Source organism: Parus major, chromosome 1A (genome assembly GCF_001522545.3).
Source record: "Parus major isolate Abel chromosome 1A, Parus_major1.1, whole genome shotgun sequence".
Taxonomy (NCBI): Eukaryota; Metazoa; Chordata; class Aves; order Passeriformes; family Paridae; genus Parus; species Parus major.
The window spans coordinates 6,174,116-6,201,738 of NC_031773.1; the positions used below are offsets into that span (position 1 = coordinate 6,174,116).

Here is a 27,623-nt window from a genome sequence, read left to right on the forward strand (position 1 = left end):
GTGTGTTTTGATAAACCTTGACTCAGCTGGTTACTTGTGCATGTAGTTTAACATGGTCACCTGCTTCGGGCCAGCATTTTTAGGTCAAGAACATGCCAGAGCTTTTAAAACTTTGCCTCAAATTGGGATCTTGTAGCTGCCTCCTTCACTTTTACTTGGGAAGCCCACGTTGCTCCTACAGCCTTTCTGCACGTGCAGCAAGCCGGCTGCACCCAGGCTAAGGGAATAAATAATAAATAAATAATAGTGAAAAGGAGGGAGCCCAGCTGCTCCTCCTCCCACCAGCTTGGGGCTCTGCCCTGCTGCCAGCACTGTCAGGCAGATGAGTTTTGAATGAGTCAGGGGATGGGGCTTCCATCCTCTCCTAACAGACTTCCCTGCACATAGACCTGGTAGATAGCTTCTGCCTGGAGCCCACACCAAGCCCTGGTGAGAGAGGAAGAGCTCCAGTCCTGCTCAGAATTCCATTGCTTCTTACAGAGCTGTTCACATTTAGGGCATCTTTAGGTCTGGTGAAACCACTTGATCCATATGAAACCACTACAGCCAAAGGGTTGCATCCTATAGGAAGTGGAAAGAGAATGCCAAGGGCAGCCCACAGCCTCATCCCACCTTACAGACCTTGGGACTGTTCATCCAGTCTATGCTATTCCTCTGCATGCCAAATTCCCAAAGACTGAAAAATTGCCACTATCACAAGAAAAAACATAGCAGAAAACAGTCCCCCTCATACCTCTGTAAATAAGACAACAGATAGACAATCTTCCTTGCTGCCAACTTCCCAGTAAACACCCAAAATAACTTACCCTGTACATAACCTTCTCCTGATCCAACTCAGCTCAGTTAAACTCTGTGAACATCTTTATTTGGTGAGCTTTTATTTTTTATTTTCCCCAGGATGAACTTATTTTCTGGATAATAATCCCTCTAAGGCAAGTTCTGCAGTTTCATCCCGTGTTTGCACATTGTATATGAGAGCCATGGTCCATCATTTGGGTTGCCAATCCTTAATGCAGCTCAAAAAATAAATATCAACAGCAGAGCTAAAATGGGAGGCCCAGAGGGAAAAAGGATAAAGGGTCTCTAGTGTCTTTGCACAAGGACAAGCAGAGTGGTTCTGGGACAGGTACTTCATCAACTTTGGAATATAGATGTGCTTCAAGAAAACCAAGATATGCCTTGGAAGGGTCTTGCTTCCCCTGGAAGAGCTCTGTATTCACTCTGTTTGCTATGCACAAAGGACACAGCACAGTCTAAGGGAAAATGATCTAAATTATCTTTGAGGGAAATCCTTTACCAGTGAGGGACTTTGAAGCCTTTTATAAGTCACATCAACTTCTTTGCAGGGATTCCTGGTCACCTTCTGGTTCATTCCCTTCTATATTCTGCAGCAAGCACTGTGGGTCATCACAGGATAATGACCATGTGGCAGTAAAGTACATGGCAATAGGTTAGTATTAGTATTAGTATTAGTATTAGTATTATTAGTATTTTTTTTCCCAAATACGTTATCATGTCTGTTAATCTCTCCTACACTTGAGTTTTAAAATTCCTTGTAAACACACATAAAATTTTAATTTTTTGTATAGTTTCACACTTGAAACATGGCATACTTTCAGCAAAATATTCCAAATATCACTTGTTTGTGCATGCAGACAGGGTGTAATTACATGAGAGCTTCCAAGTCTTCTGGGAACACATTCGCAGGAGGTTTTGTTTAGTTATAGAAGAAAACAGGACAATTTATTTGCTATTGAAACTAATGTGATTTGCTGGAGAAAAAAAAATCAATATGGGTTCATAGGAAGATGACCAAAGTGACCCAAGGCAGTGGAAGTGATAGTATGTGTGAAATATTTTTAAAGGACAAATTAAGATTTATGGCTTGAAGCATCCTTTTAGTGCTCATTGAGTGTTTTGTATCTACTGTATCACTAAGCCTTGGGAGGTGTGAGTGGTGCTGGCCTGATCAATGGAGCCAAGGCACTGGGCAGTGCATCACTCAGGAGCTGTAACAGAGTGGGTCAATAGAGAGCACTGAGCACTGTTAATATATAACACATAATAGAAAACACACTTACAAAAGTCATTCCAGATGTGAAAGAAAAAAAAAAAAAAAAGCAAAATGCTAATCTGTGTATAGAACTGTTGTTTTGTTTTGTTTTTTCCTTCTTGTTTTGAATAACACTCCAAGAACTGATATGCTTCCAGTGGGAAAATATGTCACCAGGTTGTTTGCAGCCACTGCTAACCAGCAGGTTTGACACACATTTGATGTCGAGAGGCAGGGCTGTGGCTGTGGTCAGGCTGGGCAGGCACCAGCAGCAGCTGACAGGGTCACTGCAGGGTGGGCATCATCCCCCAGCTGGGTTTCACAGGCAGGACAGGGTGAGATGCAGAGCACATTCAGATGACAAGCAGCTGACTCATCCTCAGAGATGCAGGTGTTTCCAGAAACCAGTCCTACTTGCAGAAGTCTGGTTTGACCCTTTCTGCTCCCACTTTGCTCCTGAGTGCTTTCATTGCTGAGCAGGGCAGAACTGGGGCTGTAGAGCTGGGACATCTCCCATGGGCTCTGCCTGCACACCCTGGATGAGGGGTATGAAGGGGTCCAACCTGCCTTCTCCAGTCCTGACAGCTCCTGATGCTGAGCACTTGTGTGTCTGGTGAGGACTAGAGCACAGACTAGCCCCACTCAGGGCTCAAGCAGGGAAAACTACTTTCAGGACACTGCCCGTGCTTTTATACCCCCATTCACTACCTGACTAATGCCAGGATATTGCATCACCTGTATTGAGAATTCTGTGGCTATTGGTGCAGCAAGACCAGTTCATCTCTGCATCAGGGCATCTCATGACATACTAAATATGGACAGTCTGTAACCTCTGCATAGGAGAGACCTGGAATAAACACCTCAATACAAAGCTATTTTCTACCATACACCTCTGCTTTTTAAGAGTCAGGGAAGGATATTCCTTTCTGTAACTAAACTCAGAAGCTCTTTAGTACTATGAAGAACAAATGCAAAACGGGAAGAGAAGAGGGAACAGCCTGATGCAATGTCTGCAAACTCAGCAGCTGGATCTGATACCCCTGAGCCCTGAGCTCCAAGGATTCAATAGATTCAATACTCATTTTGGAGCAACCTTCTGCCATGTGCAGAATTAGCTGTGCCTGTGAGAGGGGACCACAACTGGATTTGCATATTTCACCCAGCACTGCCATTGACACTCCCAGAACATTTCAGAGGGCACATTCCCTGGTGCAACACGAAGGCAATGCAGACTCAGTGCTTCCTGGCAGTTCTCCCTGGACTTGGTGAGGAACAAGTCTCTTTTCCCAATTCCCACCACCTCCTGCAGCACAAGTCCAGGTGAAACCTTTATTGACTGCATAACCACCTCAGCAGGGATGCAAAGCATCCCAGGGAGCTCAGACCACTTCAGATAGAACTTTTTTCTCTTTTGGATTTTGCAGTTCAGAATTGCATAAGATGGTGTAAGTCACCCTCCAAATTTATTTTCCAGCATGCTTCCACACTGGGGGAGGATGTGTGTGTGCACAAAGGAAGCGCTGTGTTTGATTACACATCCCCTAAATCATCCCTGTCCCCTTGCGTGCCCCGTTTCACCAGGAAATGAGTGTGTGAGCACACACGTGGCAGCCACGTGTTGGGATGATGGGTATCTTCACAAAACCTTGGGTGGGGGTAGCCAGGAGAGACATTCCCCATGCACAGCCAAGGACAAAACCATGTTTAAATGTGGAAAAAGCTCAATCCACACTCCCCTCTCTAGGACAGGTGCCACGTTTCAGTTTCAGATTTTGTGCTGCCTTTCCAGGCTGCTCACTTGATGCAGCAGTTTTCCATCCCTTGCTTGTCCTGCATAAATGCAGGGTCAGCCTGTGGCTGCTCCACTATCTGCAAAGCACTTCCCTGTGTGAAATATTTCAGCTGGGAAGGACGGGATGCCAGCAGTGCTTACAGCATGTGTGGTACAGCTGCAGCCACGTTCAATCCCACACGGCCAGGAAACCCAAACAAGGGTGGGTTTATTTTGATTGGGAGATCTGGAGACTTCTAAGAAGAAAAATAAATAAATAATCTAAACACTAGAGCCTGAGACTAGTGAGTTGGCAAGCCCAACATCCATTGTCAAAATGTTAGGCGTTATGTGTGGAAGTGTACATACAAAAGGATTTCTCTAGCCAAAATGGGAATATCGACCTCTTTTTGGTTTGTAGCTTTTCAGGAGATTTTCATTGGACCTTTTTATAGTGAATTTAAATAACAAAAAGTCAACTTGCCTACCTTTTTTTTTTACCTCAATAGTAATAGACTTCCCATAGATTAATACACTAAATCACACCTCATCCCACCAGTGCAGGCAGAGGGTGAAAAGATTATTTAGCTACCCACTAGAGCTATTTCCCTGAGAGTGGGGATGCAGAAACTGTTCCACACCACAGAAAAATGTCACAGAGAAGCTCAGGACAACAGCAGAAATATTGTCTGTTAGGAAAGGAGCAAAGTTGGTTGTAAGCAAGAACATTGTTGGTGGCACTGGAAATCTGATGGTGCCACCTCCTCTGGCCTCCTCTCTTTAAGTCTGGGCAAGGGCTGAAATCCCACCTCACCCCACAGAGAGGCACCCAGGGTATCTGACACCAGACTTGGGGCCTCAGAGGACACAGCCATGAAGCAGAGGTGCACTGGTAAGGGGAGGTACATCAGGGTCTTCTAGTCTTTTTGGCAGGCACCCTACAGAGCCAAACACTAGCAAGGAGTAAACCCTCAGGCTGACATCAACTCACGAGTAGGAGGAGTGCAAAGGTGACTTGGAGCAGAGGAGACAGGATCAAAACTTGTGTGCTTGCAATTCATCAACATGAAAGTGCTCCCAGAAGCTCAGAACTGATCAAATATCTGTCTGGGGTCCTCTCTCAGTGTCAGATCAGAGAGAAAAGCAATCAAAGCCATTTTTGGTCCTTGACAAGGTTCATCCCCAGAAAAGAAGACAGAGGCTCCAACTCATTGTGCAGCCTGGTGGCTTTCTAGGACATGGCACATACTGAAATTTACAGGAGGGCTAGGGATTAAGTTTTTGTAAATCTGGGATGGGAGCAGAAGAAATATCAGTGGATGTTGTCAGTTGCAGTGGTCCCTGAGGCTGTGCTGGGCAATGCACTGCTGACTTAGGGAACCTGAGAGAGGCTGGGACTACCTGGGATTTGGAGCTGGAGGAGGTTTGTAAGCAATTCCATCATAGCTTAACCTTGTCAGACCTTGCTGCCTGCTGGGCTGCCATGCTCTGCTTGCACTGGGCTGCAGGGCAATTCTCTCCTCCAGATGCTGGAAGGAGCAAGCCAGCAAGGATAACTGGAGACTGGCATTGCTGAGTGACCTTGGGAGCCAGCTGTGCACCTCATCCTGTGACGGAGCATGGGGATCCCAGGGAGCCACTGTTACCTGCTCTTATGGCTGACCCCATAGCACACCCCCCCACCCCCAGCTCCCCAAGAGACGGGCATCTGTGGGATGGCTCCCACCTAGATGGAGATTCTGGGTGCAGGCCAGAGAACCAGGAACCTTGATTTCCTCAAACACAGAGTGTTTTAAGTAAAAGACACCCAAGTTTCCTGAGAGCTGAGCCCGAGTGTGGCCCTGTGCATGACAACAGCCTTTGCTTGTCCCAGCGATCCAGCTGACAAGAAGTGGGTCATACAGTCCCTTTCTGCATCTTCAGGGGACACCACTAAGCTCTGACCCCAAATTTGGTTAATGCTGGATCAACACATTCCTTAATACCCTCTCCACGTGTCATCCCTCTTGCAGTGCATGACCCTTCCATCACAGTCCTAACAGACTGCAGCTTGAGACTTCTGTGACTCCCCAGCCCCTTTCCAATTCTCCCTAATATGTGTTTTCTGCTCCATCCATACTTTTTGCTTTGGCTTTGCTGTTCAGCTGCACTCAAAACTGATTCAAGCTTTCTGCTATTACACAGTAACAGTAGCAACAAAGGGGGTATGTACCACTGTAATTACATGATGTGTAGGACTAGATTCCATGACTTGGGAAGTTTTTCCCAGTCTTACGTCCGTCTTAACAACACCCAGTGCATTAGCTGAAGCTCTTGACCTGGCTAAATAGTTTGACAGGATCTCTCTGCATTGCTGTAGGGCCCTGAGCAATCCAATGTTGTGACCACAGGTATCATCAAATATTAAGCTACATTTTTAATGCAATAACCAGTTAAGAAATGCAACAACAGGACCACCAGAAGTAGTCTAAAAGGAGATAAGAGTTGCTTGCCCGAAAGGGTTGTGAGTGGCTCAGTGGTGCATCTATGCTCAAATAACAGCAGAGATCCTGTATTTTTAGCCTGGGCATTTAAAACAAAAAATTACCTAAGACCAAAGTATTTATTTTCCACGTGCATAAATCCACATCCTATGCTCCACTGGTGCACTTCTCCCTTCTGTGGAAGCTGATCATAGAGCATGATGGATGAGCAATGCTAACTCCTTCAGCCTGTTTGGTCCACTGAGGGACACAGCTGACCTTAGCAGCAGCACAAGGTGGTACTGAGCTGAAGACCCTTCAAAATATCCCCTCTTGTACCAAGAAGCAATAAATCCGTACCTCCTCATGCTTCTGCCACAGCCCCCTTGCTCAGCAGCACAGCTGGGCTGCAGAAACCACCCCACGAGCAGCTCACCCTCCTGCAGAGAATGGCACATACCTGCTTGGCTTAAAAAACACCTTCCAAATATTAATATTTGGAAGAGAACAGGCTACCTGTAACTCGTGCCAGGAAGGCCGAGCCAAGCAGCTCTGAGCCACCGAGCCGAGCTGGCACACCCGGCCAGGCAGCATCGCGGTCCCAGTGAGTGTGCAGGCAGCAGCCCTCCGGCGGGCCCTCTGCCAGCACCCCAAGGAGAAAGGGATCAGCCGGATGGGTTTAGCTCCACCGGGAATTCTCTGGTACCTGGCAGGCAATTCTAGGCGGGGAAGACGGCACAGACACCCACGCCCGAACACAGTCCCCTCCATGCATGGGTGGGGGATGCGCATCAGACCCCGGGCGCCAATCTAGAGGAAAGCGGCTCCGAGACACCCCTATATCCATCTGGCCCTGGCAGAGCAGGATCCAGGCTCCCCCGATACCGGAGGCACGGGGAAAGCCCGGTTCAGCCGAGCCCAGGAGGTGCAGCACGCCGGCACAGGCACCACACCCCCTTCGCCGGTGGAAAGGACAGCGGTGCCGGCGTTTTTGTTCAGGACAATGTTTTAAAATCCCAAACCAACAAGCTGGGAGTTCAGCTTTCCCTGCGACCTGACTCGCCTGGGAGAGATTTGCTAGATCGCTCCGCATCTGTGTGTGCTGTATTGCTAAACCGCTGCCAGGGCTATTATTAGAAACAATTGTCTCCCCTGGAAATTTTATAGAGAGGTTTGAAACAACTTTTCTCCTGCCCTCCCCAGCAGCCAGCGGCTGACAATGCGGCCAAGAGCCCTCCTTAGGCGGAGGAGTCGGCAAGGCGTGCAGATGCACTCCCGTACAGTTGGAAGCAGAGCTGTACATTTGTCTTTTCTAGCCCTGAATCTGGAGCAACTTTTCCATTCCAGACTCAGGGAAAGGTGCACAGGGGAAAGGAAAAAGAAGCGGGGGTCTTTCCCCTTAGCGAAGCCCCCGGCTCTGCATTAAACTTGCTGCAGCCATTTGGGAAGGGAAGGAGCAGTCCATCTTGGCAGTCAGTGGGGACAGGCAGACAGATTGCTTGGGAAGGGGGGAAGGAATCACAGCACCGGCTTCTCTCTCCCCCCGCACACACCGTCTCCTTCCCCCAGCCGCCGCGCTCGGCTCCCTTACTCGCCCACCGAATTCAAGGGTTTGGGGATTTTTGATTTTTTATTTTTAAGGACAGGCAAAGCAGCTGCTGCCCACATTTCTCTCCGTTTGAGGTAAATGGAGGGAGGGGGCGTGTAGCAGCCCTCACACTGCGGCTGGGCTTTCCCCGGGGGCCGGGGCTGGAAGGGGAGCCCCGGCCCGCCTCGCCTCCCCTCCGCAGACAAAGACCCCGTTACCTTCTCCCGCTGCCTTGGCGGCCCCGGCGGCCCCTCAGCTCCGAGCCCGGGGCGAGCGCATCCCCTCCGCACGGCGTCTCCAGGCCGCGGCTCTACCGCCCCGCATCCATCGCCCGCCTCTCCGCCGCGGGGTGCGCGGGATGCGCGGCCCTTCCCTCCGCTCCCGGCCGCTCCTAGGGCCGTCCCATCCTCCCTGCCGGGATGACGGAACCCTCCTTTCCCCCTTCTTCTTCCCTTTCCCCGCCTGCCGGCCCCCGGCGCCCGGCTCCTGCGCGGCCGCTGCCGCGCTGCGAGGCTGAGAGGCAGAGCCGGGGAGGGAGGAGGAGGAGGAGGAGGAGGGGGAGGAAGGAGGAGGAAGGAGGGAGGAGGGCAGCGAGCAGCAGTTGGCGCTGGGTCATGTGAAACAGATGAACCTGGCTCGGGCCTGCCGACATCTGGGCTCCCCATCGCCTCTGGGAGGAGGATGAAGGGATGAAGGGATGGAAGGACGCGGGGAGAAAGGGTGCGGGGTGGCGGTACTCACCCCCCCTGCCCACGCGTGCACACCTTGAGATGATAACGAGAGGGGCGAGAGCAGCGGGGATGCTCTGAACAGAGCCCCGGCTGGAGGAAGAGAAGGGCAGCACGGGCTGTGAGCACCCATGGGGCTGGAGAAGGAGCAGCTCCTGCCAGACTGAAGCCCTAGGAAATAGGGCAGCCTCCCCTCTGGTGATTTTTCCCCCTGGTCCTGGCTGGGTGAAGGGTGCAGTTTGTGATGGTGTAAATCAGTGGGGATGCTGCCCAGCAATAGAAAATCTCTAGACATTGCATTGGAGTAGCTCTCTTTCAAGCTTGTCACTATTAAATAATTAGATCAGTCAAGAAAGACAGTATGTGTGTAGGCCTCCAAAAAGTGCTGATTTATTGATTTAAACATGCACAGCATGAAGCACCCACACCATGATGCCTGCAGGTAAAGCTCTGACTTGTTCCACTGCTTTGCCCCCCCATCAGTCTTTTCTCTCTGGGACTGGGGTTATTCTCACTGGGTAACACCAGAGGCAGCTGCTGTGCCATGCTCTGGAACATACTGGTTTGCTTTGCGAGGAGAGGTGTGGAGGTGAGCACTTTCATTTGTTTTCAGCTGGCTTTCATGCCACCACAAGGATGCTCATGTTGAGGGTGGATCTCGAACTTACACAGGATACAAGAAATTTCCCTCTTTGCCCCACAAAAAGGTGACAAAGTCACTCTCCTGACATGGTGGTGTGAAGGAGCAGGATGTCTCATTTTAACTGGGGATGTTGCTGGGCTTCATTTGCTGTCATACTCAAAGTCAAGACCATAAGTCTTTATGTACTCTCTGGACAAAAAGGGGCCAGTGGGCTGCAAAGTCCTGGATACGATAACCAAATGCCAGAGCACGAGCACAGTTCCCTCTCCTGTTTTTAAGGGCACAGGTATAAACATAGAGCTGTGTATGCAGCCCCAGGCAGGCTCACCCATCCAGCTCACTCCACCCAAGGGGATGGTTTTGATTAAGGGGATAAATATTTGGGCAGTTGTGACTTCTGGCTGCTGAGGGTTAAGACCAAGTAGCTAAGGTGGCCCAGCTCTGCTCTGGAGGCAATCCCAAGGTCAGTACAGAGGGGCAAGAGGCAGCAAAGGTATCCATCCCTGCTCCAGGAAATGCAGGGTGACCATGGCTCCATTGCAAGGTGAAGATTGTGGTTTTATGGGTTCATCTAATCCACATGTACATCCAGCTGCTGAAGTAACCCTGAGGGGCAAACCACCAGAACACAAACTGCAAAATGTCCTGGAATTTTAAAACTACTAATTTCAGAAAAAGGCAAAACTGCAAGGTTGCCTCCCAAATACTGTTAGGTTCTTCAACAGAGATCACAATGTATCTCAAGCAGGTTCTGTCTGCAGCACTGAAGAAGAGCAGGAACCCCAGCAGTGATTCAGTCCTGACCCTGATTAGAACTAGCAAGGAAAAATCACTTTCCCACATGAATTTTCAGTGAAATAGGAGGTGAAGCTGCCTCAAAGGTGCACTCACCATACAGGTGCCTGCCTGCTGCTGTCTAGGAGTGTGCCAAAGCCATGCACTTTGCCCTTGAAGTAGGATGATCCTTCAACTAGCAAAGCCTCAAGACAGTTTCCCCACCTCTGCTCTGTGGCACACATTTCTCCTGGCAGGATCTGCCTCCAAACCCAGAGCAGACCCAGGATGTAGGGCAGCTTGATTCACCTGGTGAAAAAAAAGCTCTCCTGGTAGGTTAAATAAGCAGCAACAGAGACTGGAAGCCCCTGATTGAAAAGTAATTTTATTCATGTTTAGCAGCAAATCCTGGAAAACAAAGTTCCCTCTGCCCAAAACTGTACTGTTCAGCTTTAAGAGCAGGTGTAGGGAGTTTCATCACACTTAGCTTGAAATTACCATCTCTCTACAACAGTCCAGTCTCTTCCCTCGGCACAAAACAGGTATGGGTTTTGGAATACTTTGGAGACAGCAAGAGAGCATCTTTACTCATGCCACATGTTACAGTGGGGTGTGCCCAAACAGCAGTTGGACCCTTATGCCTGTGAAATCTAAAGCGGCATCTTCCTCGTACCCTTTTTAAGGAGATGACCTCTCCTACCCATCCAAGGCCCCATGAACAACACTTACCCAAAAGGAAGTGCTTAACATTTCCTGCAATGGTGGGAGATATTCCTGCTACATTTCCTTTATCCTCTAATTAATGAAACAACGTTTTTAATAAAAATAAGTTGCTTGTCTAAGTGAGGATAACATCCTCTAGGTACCTGATGAAGTTAACAAAACACTTAGAAATGGGAACTGTTTCTTATAATGTGGAAAGACAGTGGAGTATTGTCCTTGCCAATGATATGATATGAGATGATATGATATGAGATGATATGATATGAAAACTCACCCAGAAAGAGTGGTTTTTCCCTAGAAGTGGACAAGGATTTTGCCCCAGCTCTTCTTATTTATTATTGCACCCTTCTTTCCTAGAAAAACTGGCCAGATCTGGGTTTTCTCTCTGGTAAAAATGTCATTCATCTCATTCACATTCCTCTGTAAATTTCCCAGTTAGCAGCAGCATCAGCATCAGCAGCAGCAGCAGCAGCAAAAGTCCTTTTCTTCAAGAAAATTCCATAACTTCACAAGGTCTCTAGAGCTGGCACTACCCAAACAATACATCCTGGTAGCAAACATCCAGTCTGGAGGCAGCAAAGATGCTGTCATTACAATGATTAGAAGCAGGGAATGGCCACACCTCTTCCAAGCTGGTTCCCATCATGGCAAGTCCCAAAAACAGAACAGTAACCCACTTACTTAACTCTGACATACACAAAATCCAGCTTCCAGCAACCAGATACCTCGGTGCCAAAATAAAAACATGCTGATTCCTTTGTCTTGCTCTTGATAATAAAGCTAGGAGGAAACACCATGGCCTTGTGCTGGAGAATTACTGTTGACAATTCATTCCCACTCTCGTTAGCAAAGATTAAAGAACCAAAATACTTTACAGGGAATGTGGTGATAGGACTGTGGGTGCCATCAGAATGTGTGAGCTGTTACATGAACATTTCTAGTAGTTTCAGAAAAGCTTAATGAGTACTGTCTACACTCAGAACTGCATTAATTAGCACTAACAGGCTGGACGAGATGTCGTGTCACGAAGTAATATTCACACTTACTCCATGATTTGCATCCATAAGAGGTGCAGTGCTTTACAGAAGTCAATGCCATTTCCCCCATATGGTACATCTGAAACCCATGGAAGGTGAGGAAAGTGCTTTCAAAGAACATTCAGGATTTGCTGAAGGTGTCTAACTGCCTGCCTCCATGTGGGAGGTGTTCAATGGTCTAACTCTCATTGATTGCACAACTCTTAACTCATAATATTTGAGTGGCAATAAAAGATTAAAAAGCCTCAAAACTTAAAAAGCAACACGGGCCGAAGTAACTTGGGAGCTGAAATCCATTTCCAGATATGTTATAAGCTGTTGGGCACACGAATTTCACTGTAAATCAATGCAGCTGACTTACTGTAGCCATGACAAGGGTCAGCTAGACCTAGAAAATTAAATGTCAGGTTAGCCTATGGGTTAATTCACGTGGCATAAAATGGTCTTACTGCTCATGAGCTCTGATGTAGTTTGGCTGGAGAAGAAGTAATGGCGTCACCTCTTTTCATCTGAAACAATCTGTATCCTCCCCTCACTGAATAGACCTCATTATCAGGAGGTAGAAAAGAGACTGATGTGACCCAGTTTGTCACCCAAGCCACCAGGATGCCCTCACCCCCTTCCATGGACCAGCAAAAAAGAGATGGAGGGTTATGTGTAACACCACCAAGCCTGTCCCCATCACTCTGTTTTCCTCTGTAACAGGTTTGTGACCTTGTGACAAGTCATGCTGAGGACTTTGGACACCAGGTGGAAACCACAGGGATCTCATTCAAAAAAGTAAAATGCAATTACTCAGAGCAGGACCTGACTCATAACTGGGTCTGGACCTGTAAACCATGGGAGATTGGGCACATGCAACACCAACTGCCATGGCACAGCACACTTCCGACCAGAAAGATCTCCAGATTTACTGGGTGAACCACGAGATGTTTCTAGTTAAGCCTTTCATAGAAACACTTCCCTTCTGAGATGAACTGTGGGTGTTATTCCCATGTCATGCTTTCATTAATTTCCAGACAATCCCTTAAGTAATTGGGGCACAAAAGGCAGGGGAAAGGGAGAAGCAGGACTTCAGCTTTGGACAAAATAAGCCTCCAGGGCGTCTGATTAATTTTCACACAGACTCTACTTAAAGGATCTCAGAGAGCTGAAGGGGGAAGGAAGCAGACCTCGACATTCCCAGAGAGCTGGTGCAATAAATCCTCCCTTCATTAGGCAAGGGAAGTGCATGCTGGCAGGATTATTATGCAGGAAAGCAAAGCTCGGTCCTCACGAGGCGGCTGAAACGGATGGAGGGGACAAGCCAAGTCCAGCTGGTTGGTGCATTGACCCTGGGCTGGCAAATCCTGCCTGCTGCCTCCAGCTCCAGCCTGGGGCTGGTGTGGAAAGGGACAGGAGTCATGTGTCAGTCGCCTGTGTCCCAGTTACTCTGGGTAATCCTGGCATCTGAGAGGCCAAACAAAGCTCAAGTGTGCATAAGGGACCAAGGAGGAGCGGGGTGTGCCACCAGCCCTCCCAGGGTCACCCACATCACTGAGTGATGCTGGGGAAAGGGGCCAGTCTTGCAGCTCCTTCCTCTTTGTACCCACCTGGGTCTGGGACTGAGGAGAAGAAAGAAGGAAATCTTCCTGATGGAACATGGTGTGAGCCAGACCTGTCCTTATAGGAGGAAGAGAAGGGATGAGGGATTCCACTCCTTGATGGAGTTCTCACAAATCCCTTTTCCCAGGGGGCAGAGGGGACACATGCTTCCCTTTTCTTCAGAACTGAGCAAAGCTCTGCCTCAGAAACTTCTTCCTAGCCACAGAATATTGCTGTCTTCACCTGAAATGGGTTGAAAGCAAACCACTGCAAGAAGGAGCAGACATGGTGGGGGCCCCTTCCAATCATAAAAAGGGATTGGTGTAGTGGGAGATGGAGAGGCCTTTCCCCAGGGGAGGAACAGGAGCTCCAGAAGATGCTCATGGTGCTGGAAGAGAGCACTTTTTTGGCTGGGAGAGACCTGGAGAGATGCTCTCAGACCACCAGCATGGCTCCAGCGGAGGCAAAAGTAAAATGCATCTTTTTTTTAATAAGAGAAAACCTCTTTCATTGAAAGGCAAGTGAACAGCCTCACCCATGCAGAGGAACTGCTGAGCAAATGGCGAGAGAATGGCAAGAACCTGAGAACAAGGCTGGAAAAAGGCAAAATTACTCTCCCCCACGCCTTCCTCAGATGCTGCAGTCAACTGGTGCTGGTGAAAGTCAGCCAGAAGCCTTCTTTGATGCCAAAAGCCAGCACAGGTAATTGTGAAGGGCATCAAATGAATCAGCTGAGAGAGCCAAGCCCAAAAATGTGCCTTCTGTTAGGCAAAATCTACATGTACTTCTGGCACTGAGCTACATAATGAAGTACTTTCTTTTGCACAGAGGAATAAATCAAACTCATTCTTGTTTGTTTGGCTTTTTGTACTGAAATAGCCTTTGTACTTTGCATGATTTCAGATTTGAAGAATATTTTTGTAGTTTTACACTGCCTTCTACTGAGGATTGCAAAACTTACAGCAGTTGGAAAAGCTTTCTATTTTATATTTTGCAGAAAATCCTGATAACGTTTCAAAATGGCATTGAAATAATTATTAAAAGATTTTTCTAAACAAATGTAGCAAAAATAAAAAGCCACTCAGACAATGTTTCAATGCATAATTGCAACCTTAAAAAAGGGCTTGGGAAATACTAAGGTGACACAGTAAAATGACAATTTTAGCAATTGAAATAAAAAATACTGTAAGCTTGCTTTCCAATTTCTGATACTTTTTGATTATACTATTTTATTTCTTCAAGTGTTTTTCTCTACTCCATTGCTTGCCCACCAAAGAAAACCAGGGAAAGCTCCTGTAGGTGTTAGTAGGGGGTAGCCTGATTTCAGACACAGGTGTGGTTTTTCAGGTAACCTTTTCTTCCTGAAAGTTTTCACTATCTCTGTGAGGCAAGATCATTACCTCAGTTGAACAGATGGGAAAATGGAGTCATAGAGAGATCAATTTACCTGGGTTAGATCCTGTACCAAATTGGGCACAGAGAGAGAGGGAGAGACAGACGTAGGAATAAATCACAGGCCTTGTGACACCGAACTCTTTGTGCTGGCTCGAGACCCCTCTTCTTCCCCCAGCTAATGAATTGGTGATTAACAAAGGCTGCTCCGTTTCTGACAGTTTTATCTGTGATTTCTACTTTACATTTTTTAAAATCTTTATGAGGCGATCCCCACAAAGAGAGGAAGGGAACAGAAAATAAATCTTGGAGCAAGTAAGCCCTCGTGTCGTAAAAGTGCAGTGAACAGGTCTCATATGCCAGAAAATATTTATCTGACCAATAATGTTTGCATTTAGACCCAGCCAGTAACAAACACCCAAATTACATTTCATATGAAAACATTTTAAATGGGCTCATCTCTTCTAAATAAACACAGAACCAGTCATAATGGTGCTCTGCTAGAGCAAAGGCTCAGTGTTCCTTGATTTATTGTTTGAGTCCGATTGCTGCCTATCTGATGTCTTTGGAGCATGGGCTTCTATTGCTCATCTGAAAACTATTTCCTTTTCATTACTGAGGCACACCAGGATAAACCCCAGCTCTCCTGATACCCTGTCCAGGGTGGTCACCACAAACACTATTAACCCTCAGCCAAGGAGACTGAAGGGTTTGAGTAGTTAATTTCACAAAGGCTGCTCATTTCCTCTCCATACACAGTGGTGGTCTGGTGTCTGAGCATCCCAGGGTCTGCATGGTTTGCAGCAACCTGTGATGTCCCTGTGATGCCTAAGTCTGTTTGCATGAGCCACACAGACCCAGAGCTGCTGAAGACCAGCCCTGAGAAGGGCAGGAGAGCCTGGAAGTGTCCCAGTGATGGGAGCAGCCCTTGCTTGCTGCTGTTTGGGACATGAGAGTCTTCAGTATTGATGCCTCTTTGAGGACTCTTTATGTCTTTCATCTAATGACTGTAACAGGCCTTGCAGACATATATGAGGCTGTAGGGTAAGTGGCATAGATATCTTTCCCACAAAATAAGAGATGAGGAACTGAAATGAATATGTCCTGAGGAAGTCTCAAACCACAGAGCCTCTGCATTAGAAGGGTGAACATCTTACCCCAGTTGCTGTGGCTTCAAAAATACTCCCATCACTCTGCCTGTCATCCCCTGCTCCATTTTTGCAGAAAAGGATGGATCAGTGCTGATTCATAAAAAGTCATCATTGTACATCTGATCCCCACTTTGAGAACATCTGCGGTGTCTGACACTACCTCAGAGGTGAGATGTGGGACTAGCACTGTAGTAGCAGCTTTTCCCCATGACCACCTTGTCTGCTGGGAGTGAGAAACAGGAGTTATTTTGTTTCTGAAGACTGGTGAGCTCCACAGAACTTCCCAGCTACCAAAACCCCAGTACCCGATGGCCACTATAATGGTAGTTTCTGCAGCTCTGTAGTGTTGTTGCAGTCTTTGGGCTAAGGAAAACTAGGTGCCTGTTTTTCAGATGGAAAAGGTTGTGATTATGGTTGAATCTGTTCTCTAAAACCTATTTCTCAGTGGCATTTCAGCTTGTATTATCCCTCTGTCATCACCTATAACCTGAGTTTGATCATAACACGCTTCTCTCTAGCCTAAGAAGAGTGTGAAGTGTAACTCATTAAACCATGAGAAGTGACTAGAGATTTCAGACATAACACACAAATCAACTATTGTGATACTTTTTGCAATGACTCTTTGGGCTTGTTTAATTCAAAATATGGAAAGACTTTTTATTCAGATTAGCTATAGCAGCATATTCCATTGGTCAGACAGGATACTTGGCAATTAATCTATACAACAAACTCACTAACATTTGTGGCTTGGCTTTGCAGAACATAGTGATGGTAACTGCACTCTTTGTTGATAAGATTTTGAGTACACTGAAAACATTTTCATATTAAGTGTGTTGGAAGGGCTGTTATTAAAGCAATTGAACAGGCTTAAACACAGTCATGGTTAGTGAAATACGCATTTTCAGGCAAAACAAGAATTTCTGCATTCTCATGGAATTGCTGTATGGGATTAGGAGAGGAAATAAAACCCAAATGCCCCACAGTCCCCGGAGTTTGCAATCATTGCTTAACTGCAACTAAATACAAATAAACTGCACCTCCAAAATCAGAACAAACACTTGTATTGGGAGTTGACTGAATTCATACATTTTTCTTTGCATTTTCAAGCCTTACAAGGGAACACCAATGAAAAAAAGGCTCTCCTGTGCCTTGTCTGCCCAGGATTGCTCCATTCCAGCACCATGGATGGTGGCAGGGCTGTCCTGCTCTCTGGGGACCAGGGCTTGGATGTCCCCACCAGATGGGCAGGTGGCTGGAGTAGGGTCACACGTCCCCATCGGATTTGGACCATCTCAGAGGGACAGTGATGCTCTTTCCCCATGGTAGCTCAGGCTCCTCGTTTAGAGCAATGCTAATTTCCTTGTCCCCTGGCTTGCAGTCAGATACTTCTGTCCCTCCTCCTCATCCCAGAGACAGCTGCCTTGCTGCAGTGAAGTGACCTTAGGGTCTGAGAGTGTAAGGTTGCCAAATCTCATGATAGATGACATTTTTCTGAAAACCTGCTCTTCTGGGTTGAATCCAGAAGATAAAGACGAATAGAGCCCAACTCTGTGCATTTTATTAATTCCATTATTTTAAAGCACTCTTAATATTTTTGAACCTTAGTAATTTTGAAAACAGAGTGTGCTCTGCTGGTTAGAGTCAAGAGAATTGTCTGATGTATTAGGATAAACTTTTTACTGTGTGGTGATGTATATTTGCATATGGAAGACTCTGTCCTAGTTCATTTTATAATGGCAGTAACCAGTTTTCATATAATTTCTCTGGTTGTTGTTTTGTGAAGGGACTACTGTACTTGGAGGCTTCCAAAAGCTCAGCTGCCAGCTTCATGTGAAGGGAGGACTGAAATAAATGGGAAATAAATGAGAGAAAGATGAACAAAGCCAATAGTTAAGGGTCACAGCAGCAACTTCGTTGCAGGAGGAAAAACATTAATTAAATGTTCTTTCTCCATAACTTGCTTAGAAACACAGACTGAAAAGCTGACCTGGGTGGTCTTGTTTCAAAGGAGTTAAAGGAAAGATGTTTTCTTTGTGCAGAGGGGCCTGGAGAAATAGGCACAAGTTTTTCCTGCCCCAAGTGGGATAAAAGAGTCAAGTGTGGGAACAAGTGCTGGGAAGCAGAAAATGGGCAAAATGCAGCCTATAAAACTGATCCTGGAAATCAGCAGTGCTGGCATCAATTGAGAAGGCAAGCTGTTGGTGAGGGAGTGAGGGCTGGCAGTGGGATTTGTGCTGCTGATGACACAACACCGTGGCAGTGTCCCAGTGCCTGGGCTGGGACAAGCCTTCTCCTGGGCAGAGCTGTGCAGCATCAACCCAGGTGAATTGAACTGGGAAAACACAGTCATTAACTAAATGCTACCACCATCATCGCTCTGAAAAATAATTGAGAATGGCAAAGTTCCCAACACCTCCCAGTGCTCTCTACACAGGTCTCCCCCCATTTTGTACTCACTGTTTTTCCCCCTTTTCCCTTTTTATGGCTGTTATTACTGGAATTATTGCTGTGCAAACAGGGTGTCTGTCTATGAGAAACACTGAAGTTACAGTTTCTCTCCTAGATGGCAGTGTAAATTATTACATGGGCTACCCTATAATCTTAGGTCATGTTCCACAGCAAGGTAATTGATTCCCAAGTCACTAAAGCTAACTAACATGGCTGTAAATCTAATGCTTGAGCAGTGTTTGCTATTTAAAAGTCAACATCTACAATAGTTACTACACTGCAATTACTGGAAAAATGCTGATTTGCTCTGGACTTGGAGCAGGGAATAATTGCAGCCTCTCTTGAGACCTAGAGTGTGATAATTGGTGGTGAATGGTGGGTTTTTCCAGTGGTGATCACATAGGTTGTCTCTGTGGTTATTCCCAGAGCCCCTACAGCATCACTGTTCCTGAAGCTGCCAGTGTTGGGCTGGGTACTTCTACCAGCATGTGGCCAAAAAAAACAAACAAACCCTCTAGGAAGAGCACATGTTCTCAGATTTTGAGCTGGTGCAGACCTACAGTCGAGTCTGAGGATTGTATCAGTACACAGAAATCTGCTATCTTCTGCTGCCGCTTCCTGAGTCAAGTGAGAAATCTCATGGCCTCTGGATTCAGGCCTCTGGGCTACAGCTTACCTAGAAATAGGAAGGTTTTTCAAGTCATGTCACCAGATTTTTAACTTTTAAGGATGATGCACTGGATCTGTGTGCAGTGTGCTCTGGCCTTGGATTCTCTAGAGCAATTGGGAACAGAGTGCAGCAGCCACTGCTCTGCTTTTCAACCCCATGGGAAAAGCTCTGGAGATCAGGATGTGGCTGCTCCTTATTATGGCTTTCCATGCCACTAAATCCATGGGAGTGAGAACAATGTTACATGGCTCCCCCAAAGAACAAATATATCAGTTCTCAATGCTTCAGATGGTTATTCCAGCTAAAATACAGCCAACACTCAGACCTGGGGAGTGGAGACCCCATAACAGGCCATTCTATTGCTGTCAGGAAAGGCAAGAACAATCCTTGAGAGCTGATTTCTGTAGCAGCTTACTAAATGCTTTATGTAGGGCTGTGCAAAATATCTGGTGGGAAATCTGGAAGTCTTCCCGTTTCATGGCTTTCACTATAAATTCCTTTTCCTGCTGATTTCCCCTTGCAGAGAAACAAGCAAGCCCAAGCAAACAAACAAGGCAATCCATAGGAAATACCCCATTTCCCTCTCATCCTTTTATTCCCTCAAAACAAAATCCTTAAACTGCTGGATGGCTGAGGACAGCTCTCTGCTTCTGACAAACAGAATCAAGAAGCTGCCACCTGCTTTGATGCTTCACCAGTTTTTTTTTCCAAACTAGTGAAGAAAACTGATTTCTGCAATACCAAGCAACCAGAAACAAAATCACATAAAGGATGGTGCTGAATTGCAATGTCATTTTTATACACTTCCTGGCAGAAACATTACTACTACTACTAATAATAATAACAATAACAATAAACTAATAATAATGGTGGCAATAGTAATAGTAGTAGTAATAGCAATAGCTTAGGAAAAAGAATAATTTGTTTGACCCTCCAGTTGAATATAAATGAGTTAAACACCAGCATCCTCCTCACAGCATGGGCAGAGTTCTGTGCTGCTGTGACTGGGGATGGAGAGGGACACAGACATGGACACAGTCTCTGTGTGGCAGGTCCCTGCAGGCTGCCTGCATGGGGACACCTCCCTCCTTACAGCACTTGTGACAGCTTGCACAAACTGAGACAACTCAAGTTAGAAGTAGGAAAGCAGTCTGGGGGAAAAGAAGAGGAGAGGGGGAAAAAACCCAAAAGAAAACCAGATGTAAAGAATATTTTTTAAAATGAGTCAGTTTAGCAGTGACTGTGTTTATATTGCAGCTGAGCATCATTGTACTTGTGTATCTGTTCATACATCTTTGTGCTAATGAGGTAATGAGGAACTAGTGTACTGCAGGATGCTTTATTTCCACTGAACAACCCAAAACCTCTCAAAATGTTTGAAACCCGAAACCAAACATCTGGGATGCTTTGGGAATGGTGGTAAAAGAAGGAAAGTGAGCCTAGCGTTCAGCCCTGTCCCCTTGGGAGCTGTCTGGGGTTTCACAAAGCACCTTTTCTTGGCTTTCCTGCACCCATGGACTGACACATGAGTTCACTCAGCTCCCACTGGGTGAGCACGAGAGGAGCAGGAAGAGGCCCCTGCTGACCTTCATGCTGGGAAACAAAGAAAAAAAAATACCTTTTACCCCTCATTATCCTGCAATTGTCTGTGCCCTCAAGGAGCACCAGGACCTGACTTCTGACAGTGCTACCCTGCCATGCCTACCAAAGATCCTCCCTAAACCAAGCTATCCACACAGAGCCAACGAGGGTCTGGGTGCTTAGGGTGGGACTGAAATGTTAAATACCTTGCTCATTTATTTATGAGTTCTTCAGCCTACAGTAACTAGAAGCAATAATTGGATTGTGCTCAGCATAGCTGGATTGATTTGCTACTTAATAATAAAACCAAGTCCTCTGTTTATAATGGCATCCCTAGAAACGAGGAGATCAGGTGAAAAATGCACTGAAAGTGCAATGCTAATGCTGAAAACTCACATGGCTCTGGGTGCAGAGCAGGATCTCTGCCAGATGCAAATGTTGTACTGGTGACTGATAAACATGCACTTTGTGGCCTCCTGCGCCTTCCATGGAATATTTACCAACTTTGGCTGGCTGTTATTTAGTGTTTTGACAAAGGAGGCAGACACAATGTATTTTTCCATAGTTTTCTGAAGGCTGTGGCTATCCCCCAGTGCAATCTGCAGTGGGCTCTGGTTGCCTCCAAGGGAAGAGTGACATTTAGACTGAATGACAGAGCAGCACCAGGGAGCTGGCCTCCCCAAGCCCCTGTCTTCATCTGAAACAGAACCTGAAGTTACATAAATATGAGGAACCCAGCACCCACTGTGCAGCCCCCTGTGGATGGGTATCCATGCAGACAGGGCTGTTTCTCCAGTGCTGATCCGTGTGCCTCACTGGCAGCTTGAGCAATGGAATGGGAGCAGGGGTTTTGTGTCTTGTGGCTGCCCCCTTCTCCAACCAAGTGCCCTGGCACTACTGGCAGCAGCTTAAGGACCAAAATTATGGCTACAGCATTGCTAAGGGGCGTTTGAGGATGCCAGGCCCCTCTGGAGGCATAAAAATAACCCAGCTTTCCATAGGCTTTGCCTTTTTTGAGCAACCATGATGCTCTGACTCTTTCCTGAGCTTGTAGCTGTGGAAAGCACTGGGTACCCAAAAACACCCAAGGCTTCCTGGGGAATGATACCTGTGAGGATGGCTGCAAAAAAACTCACTGCAAAAGCTGCTTTTGCTTCTGCTTTGCATCCAGCATTGTCCAGGCAGGAGGAGCTGGCTCTGCATTTTGGGTGCTAAGTGGGTACGGAAGATGCTTGAGAAAGGGCACATTTCTCCCTGAGCTACAGCATCCAGACCTTTTGCTGGACCCTACTGTAATCACACAGACTCAGTGAGATTGGAAAAGGCCTCTGAGATCATCAAGTCCAACCTATGACCAAGCTCCACCTTCCCAACCAGACCATGGCACTGAGTGCCATGTTCAGGCTTTCCTTAACCTCCTTCAGGATGGTGGCTCCATCACCTCCTTGGGCAGTCCATTCTAATGTCTAATTACCTCTTCTGTGAAGAAATTCATCCCACTGTCCAACTTGAACCTCCTCTAGCACACCTTAAGACCATTTCCTCTCCTCCTGTCCCTTGCTGCCTGGGAGAGGAGTCCAGCCCCCACCTGGTTGCAACCTCCTTTCGGGTAGTTATAGAGAGTGATAAGATCACCCCTGAGCCTCCTTTTCTGCAGGATAAAAGATCAGCAATGTACTAAACTAAAAATACAATCCCCATTTAGGCAGTGACCTGTACTGAGCCTGCTGTTGTGCTCAGTATGGCAGATGCGAGGTGCTGTCAGCGAAGTCTGTCAAAATCAGTTTGCAACAGCATGAATTTAGAGACTGTTTTAATTTCTCTTTCTGTAGTCTCTAGTAATTAATGGCTTACTATTATAATTTAATTATGATATATAATTATCAACAGCCTGATGAGCTAGAAGGGATTAAAGCAAGATTCTGCAGAACATGGTAGATTTTTGTTGGAGGATCGGGCCTGAATGTCCACACATCTAAACATGCTGCCACATGAAATGTAAAGTGTTTGGTGCCTGCTGCTCCCCTGGTGCAGTGCTGAGAGACCTTGTGCCAAATGTCACATTTAGGCAAACAGAGATCTTGGTTCAGCTCAAATGGATACTCAGGGTTGCATTAACTTGAGGTAACTCATCTGGGGTCATATGCAAGTAAATGCTGAATCCCAGGTTCTGAGAAACCACCCTCACTCTTCTGAAGCGTTTGAATCAGTTTTTTTGACTGGTATCTCCATTCCTGGCACAACAAGGAATGTCCTAACCCAGAACCCACCTTTCCCTCCTTGAACATGCCTACAGAATAAAACCAAAGTTTGCTGCAAGAAGGTTGGAAGCTTGCTTGTTTCAAGGACTCTTCCCCACACACAAGTATATGTTTATGTCCAAAATTAATGTATATTTGTTGCTCTAGTGACAGATGTATTTCAGTGAGAACTAGGGCTGGTGGGTGACCATGCTGAAGGAATTTTGAAGGCAATCCTGAAGGTGCTGTGCATTATGTACCATCATCATTTATGCATCCAGGATGAGTAGAGTTACCCAGCTGCAACAGATTGTGTTTTGGGGTGTTTGAAGCTGTGTGACTGCTGTCCCACATCCCCACTTGGCTATCCTCAGTACTGAAGGAACAAGGGAGAAACCCCCGAGAGAAACTCCAGATTATTCACTGAATGACAGCATGTCACCAAACAAAAAGAGAAAGCATGAAAAGCAGGTCATGCCTGTCATCCCCAGTGCGAATCCCCTCTGATGCTGACAGCCCTCGTTTCATGATTTACACAGCCAGCTCCTCTTCCTTGAGGGATAATTAACAGCCAGGCTGGGCGATGTCTGACCGGGATCTCTGCCCCATGGTCACCCACACTGGGTCACAGATGTCCTGCCAGTGCTGGAGGAGGAGGACCCTGCCCTGGGGAAGGGTCTCCAGATGATGCAAGGATCTCTTGCCATGCACCAGCTTCCCCTGATTTATTGGCCAGGGTGGAAAGAGATAGGGACATCAGACAAAAACACTATCCCAGTGTTAATAAAACAGGTAAAGCCTTATATCTTGATGTCCAAGGCTATGAGTTATGTGCACTTAAACCAGCCCTACCACTCAATCTCTGATTTTGAGGGATTTAAAGCCAGGCCTGACTCATGACATGACTGCACATCCTAGAGAAGAAAGGTCTTTTGAAGCAACCTGGAGCTCAGTGTGACCCCCTTCAGAATGTTTTACCTTACTTTTCATCTTCACCCTTGGAAACACATCACCCTTGCCCTGGGAATCAGACTCTTGTGTTCTGCCCAAAGCAGGTTCTTCCATGGGAAATGAGCTGAACTGAGTAAGTCTAATCTCCTTTTGTCACTGGTACCATTGGTATGAGAATGGACACAGCCCTTTCCTGGTCAGCAGGCACATTTAATGCTGTCTGCATGACCAACCCCTGAGCAAAGAGACAACACTGGTAAAGGTGTGGATGAAAGTAGTATCTTGGCAGAGAAAGTACCCATGGCAAAATACCCTGGAAATTTATGTTTTGCTAAAAGTCATACTTGGTTGTGAAAAAGCGGGAAAATTCTAAACTATTTATTTTGACTTTCCCTACCAAAAAAATTAAAAGGCTTTAATATGCAAAATTTTTTTAAAGCTTATGAAAAACATGTAATACAAATACTGTCACAGTCAATATATTTCAGTTTTTTCCAAACATTGGGTTGTGCATTTTAAAATCTGAAATGTCTTTTATCAGGCAGGGCCCAGGACTAAAACAAGTCAAGGAACCCTCAGAGAATGAGAATATAATTTCTTCCATATACTCTTTCCATGGAATAATCTCAGGAGGGTTAGATGTGTTTTGGGAAGACAGCTCTGCTGTTGCTGAGTCTTTCCATGCTTGATTACAAACCATCTTGGCCTCAGGGTGATGCACAGCTTCCCCCCACACCTCCACCACTGACTGCCCAGCATGGGGCAGCTGAGTGACAGAAACTCACATAGGCTGAGCCAAGATCAGTTTTCTTCTGCAGATTTGAGGGTTTTGAAATATCTATTATTTTACACATGCTCCCCTGGTCTGGGCACTTTATACATTCTTACAGTTGTATAAGAATGTAAAATAATAAAAAATTATTATTATTATTTATATAGGAGACAAACTTAAACTCTCAGCTGCAGGGCTTGATTTTTCAGCTCAGGTAGAGGATGATGGATCCAACTCCAGTCACTGGCTGTGCTGATGGCTGTCACGACAGGGGTGCCAGCTGCATCATTACGGTACCCTCTGGCAGCACATCAGCAGCTGCAAGAGTGTACAGGATTAGTAATAAATCAAACACATCCTGTGACCATTGTTGCAGGATATGATTAATTTCCCTGTATGCCAATAGCACAGTGAGCCAGCTCCTCAGTTACTATAAAGCTGCCTAATTCTGGACTTCGGGATTTGGCTTGGTGTTTGCTCACTTGAGACTCACAGCCAGTTTGCCCATATCAGCATGTATTATATTGGCTTCTCTGTTCAAGGTCAGATCCTGGTAAAATCTGCAATTTACAGTGAAGGAAGTTTGCCTTGAAGCACTGGACAGAGATTAATGAGAGTTGCTTTGCATTCCAGAAAAACATATATGATTAGTACATCCTGGGGAAAGGGAGCTTGCATGGATCCAAGCAACAAATCTGAGAGTCAGAAGAGACCACAGTGGACAAAGCCACTGTATAAATGCATAGACAGAAGTAAATGACACTGGATTTCCAACACCTGTTTCCACAGGCCAGGGAAAAACATTGTGGAATACAGGCTACTCCACTTCTCCTCCTCACCCTGCTGCCTAAAAAGCCCCTATAACCCTCTGCCTGTGGAAGCAGCTGACCTGACCCAGCTCTCCATCAGCCCAGTTGGTATAAATCAGCAATAAACTCACTGTCATAATTCCTATTTATCCCTGCCTAAACATGGACAGAATTCAACCTGTTAATATTTCTGCCTTTGTTCATCCCTCCATCCTATCTGCACATGGATTGCAGGCCTGTAAGGGGAGTGGGGCTGGTGCAGCCTATTGTAGCTGAAACATCCTGGGTGTGTGTGTGGGGAAGATCCCAATATCCATCTGCAGAATGGCTGAACCGAGTCAAGAGGGAAAGAGCCACTCCTAGAGATCTGTGGAGTGGAAAACCTATTGTTTGGGGTGCAACTCAATTCAAACTGTGTTTTCCTGGTGCTTGGGTTGTAATGACATGGTTATGTCCCCGTTGAATCATTGGCCTTTACAGTGTTTGGATTTCCTGGTGGCTCCATTGTGAAGGGCCCCATTCACTCAGGAGTGTTTACCCAGCTGCAGGAGCTCCTCCAGAGCTGCTGCACTCAGGGGCTGGACACAGCACCATGGATTGTGGGAAAGAGAAAGGCAATGAGCTCAAGAGGAATAAGAAAGCTAAGGAGAAAACATGCTGGAAATGCTGTACTCGCTGTGGGATGGATGTCTGCATGAGAGGCCTCATTCCATGGGTGGCAGTGAGCAGGTGCTCTTGCTGGGATCAGCGCACTCAGGGGCTCCACATTACCTTTTTCAGGACAAAATCATGTTGGTGGCCCCAACAAAAGTGCTATTTTTTTTTTTTAAATTTTTAGCAATTTAGTAGATTTTAGCAATTAAAAGAAAGGCAGCATTGGTGTTTGGGTTCCAATCCAGTCCTTAGTGAAACTCAGGGGAGGGATGTCAGTTTAAGAAAATCATCTCAGCTTGTTTGGTGTGCAAGTAAGAGACTTCTCATCAGCTAGGTAAGCTTCTAGCTGAGGACCAGGAGAGAGCATGAGTATCCTTTCCCTGGGGTGCCTTTTCCTGGGTAAGAAGATGAAAATACAACCCTAACCTTAACCTTAACCCCCAACCCTAACCCTGACCCTAGCTCTAACCTTACACTCACCCACCCTGTCTGTTCACACAAAACACAGAGCACAGGGTGTCCCCAGGCTCTTCCAGCCCCTGTTATTCACATAAATATTTAAGGCAGAATGTGTGCAGGAGTCTTGCATGGTCTGGGGCCTTGCAGGGAGGTGCAGTGCTCATGTGCTGCCTCCCACGAGCAGCAGGACAGCACCCCAGACACTGAGTCGCCTCTGCTCAGACACCCACACGTGGAGACTGAGCGGAGCCTTTTCACCCTCACTGCAGAATGTGTGGAAAAGGACCTTAATGAGGAGAAGGAATCAAAATATTTTAAGCACATCTGCTTGGATCTGTGGGATGGAATATGGGGAAATTCCACAGGACTGGATTTCTTCTAGTTCACTTTGCTGTATGCTATCCCACCACTGCCAAAAGGTGACAAAATTCACATCTTGATGCTGGGTTTGTCTCAGACATCTACAGAGAGAGAAACACCACCACTGTACAGTAACTGCTCTCTCTAAAAAGAGAGCAAGGGAGAGGAGCAGCAATAATAATAAAAAAGGGCAAAGATACTCTCAGCCTCTAAGGCTTATAAAAAGCAGCTTAGCCTTCAATAAGCAATTCTTTGAAAAGAAATTAATGGAAAAGGTTACAAGCCCGCTCTTGAGCAGAGCCTGTCACACTGCTCTTTCACATGGTTTCTACAAATGGAACAAGTTCGTGGCATTTCTTTTCATTTCAGATGCCCTGAAAGGCTGCATTACTCACTGGACCCTGCATTTTTCCCTTCCCAGTTTGCACAATGCACTGAGGAATTCCTGGTGGGTGATGCAGTGGGAGATGCACGCTGAGCCCAACCTGCACACCCTGCACAGCCAACAAAACAGCACCCACTGCTGCTTCTGATGGGACACAAGGAACCCTGTCCATCCAACCCCTGCTTTGTAAAAAAGAAACCACAAAAGGAGGAAAAATATCAGGAGCTGCTGGAATAGTGCTGTCCCTACTCCCACAGGAGATGGTCATGGATGTGGTACAGTTGGGAAATGGGGTGGGAAACAGACCCTGAGCTTTTTAAACACAGGGTTGCCCTTCTCATGCAGCCAGGCTCTGTCACTAGGTGGTACTGTGCATCACAGCTTTGTG

At 46.5% G+C, this 27,623-nt stretch overlaps 1 protein-coding gene across 6 annotated transcripts in view; it reads right to left on the reverse strand.

The window, feature by feature from the left end:
- The window catches only part of FRMD4A (FERM domain containing 4A), a 357,548-nt gene that overhangs the window by 135,383 nt on the left and 194,542 nt on the right, over positions 1-27,623 (reverse strand). The window contains exon 1 of one of the 6 annotated variants that reach the window (XM_033514395.1): positions 8,093-8,347. The exons of the other annotated variants lie outside the window; for them this stretch is intronic. The gene's annotated coding sequence lies outside the window, so the exon portion shown is untranslated. Of the gene's footprint in view, positions 1-8,092; positions 8,348-27,623 lie in introns of those variants that run through there. 6 annotated transcript variants of the gene reach the window in all.